This window comes from Cheilinus undulatus, linkage group 14, assembly GCF_018320785.1.
Source record: "Cheilinus undulatus linkage group 14, ASM1832078v1, whole genome shotgun sequence".
In the NCBI taxonomy this organism is placed as follows: domain Eukaryota; kingdom Metazoa; phylum Chordata; class Actinopteri; order Labriformes; family Labridae; genus Cheilinus; species Cheilinus undulatus.
This window is the reverse complement of record NC_054878.1, coordinates 48860798-48862908: the sequence shown is the minus strand read 5'-3', so window position 1 is coordinate 48862908 and position 2111 is coordinate 48860798.

Below are 2111 nucleotides of genomic sequence, written 5' to 3'. Positions count from 1 at the left end.
AACAACCCTCCTCCACCCCAGCTCCTCCTTCATCCTGCTTCTGACAACCCTCCTCCACCCCAGCTCCTCCTTCATCCTGCTTCTAACAACCCTCCTCCACCCAAGCTCCTCCTTCATTCTGCTTCTGACAACCCTCCTCCACCCCAGCTCCTCCTTCATCCTGCTTCTAACAACCCTCCTCCACCCCAGCTCCTCCTTCATTCTGCTTCTGACAACCCTCCTCCACCCCAGCTCCTCCTTCATCCTGCTTCTAACAACCCTCCTCCACCCCAGCTCCTCCTTCATCCTGCTTCTGTTCCAGGGTTTTCTCTGCCTCAGATTTTAAATAGGAAGAGCAGGAATGTTTGCTGTTTTCTTCCAGAAGGATCCCAGAACATCCTCACATAAATATCAGCAGAAGTGAACATAAATAACTGATAATAAAGAAATATTTATAGCCACAGATCTGGTGTTTCTTAACAAAGTGGTCCTGACTGAAACACTGTTGTCTTCTGTGAGCAGAGAGCTTTATCATCTCTCCCTCTCTGTCTCCCCTCTGAACAGGAGAACAAACCTCGTCTCTTTTCTGCAGTAATCTTCATTCATAAAACCAAACACTGCTCCTGTACCCCCTCAGGAGAAATCCTGCTGCAACTCCACTGCATCTAAATCAAGATTTTAAAGCCTTTTGGCTCCCTTAAAAAGCTCAGCGGGGATTTAAATACTGTCAGTGACCTTGGGGAGAGAAAAATAATTATCTAACTGGCATGGAGGGCTTCAGAGAAACTGTTACTTCATGTGGTTTTATTCTAGACCAGGGATGTCAAACTCAAGCCCAGGGGCCAAATCTGACCCCTGGTACAGTTACACCCGGTCCACCAGATCAGATCATAGATCTATTAGAACTGGTCCACTGGTTTGAGGTCTGCAGATTTCCTCTAGTTTAAAAAAAGTAAACTTAACCCTGAGGATTTAAAATGTCTTCGTTTTGTTATAAAAATGAGAAATAGTCAAATATTAATATAATCAGAAAAAAGCTATAGGCAGAGTTCTGGTTTTGACTTTTTAATTTTTTAAGTTGACCTTTTCCATCCACAATTTTGACTTTTATCTTGTTTTTATTACCTTTTAGATCCTCAATTTTAAATTTTAAAGTAATCTTTTTGTCACACAGAGGAGAACTCAAAAGGACGACCCAAATGCAGGATAAAGAAACAAAAGTTTAACAAAAAAATCCAAGCGAAACAAAACTAACTGAAAATAAAGTCTATGGAAAGGGAAGTCTGACAGGAGAAAAACACGAGGAACACACTAAAATTAAAACAGAGAAGACATCTGACGAACTGACCAAGGACAGGGAGAAACACAGAACCTAAACATACAGAACCTAAACACACAGAACCTAAACACACAGAACCTAAACACACAGAACCTAAACATACAGAACCTAAACACACAGAACCTAAACACACAGAACCTAAACACAAAAGAACCTGAACACACAGAACCTAAATACACAGAACCTAAATGTACAGAACCTAAACACACAGAACCTAAAAACACAGAACCTAAACACACAGAACCTAAACACAAAAGAACCTAAATACACAGAACCTAAATACACAGAACCTGAACACACAGAACCTAAAAACACAGAACCTAAACACACAGAACCTAAAAACACAGAACCTAAACACACAGAACCTGAACACACAGAACCTAAATACACAGAACCTAAATATACAGAACCTAAACACACAGAACCTAAACACACAGAACCTAAACACACAGAACCTAAACATACAGAACCTAAACACACAGAACCTAAACACAAAAGAACCTAAACACACAGAACCTAAATACACAGAACCTAAACACACAGAACCTAAACACACAGAACCTAAACACACAGAACCTAAACACAAAAGAACCTAAACACACAGAACCTAAATACACAGAACCTAAATATACAGAACCTAAACACACAGAACCTAAACATACAGAACCTAAACACACAGAACCTAAACACAAAAGAACCTAAACACACAGAACCTAAAAACACAGAACCTAAACACACAGAACCTGAAAACACAGAACCTAAATACACAGAACCTAAGTATACAGAACCTAAA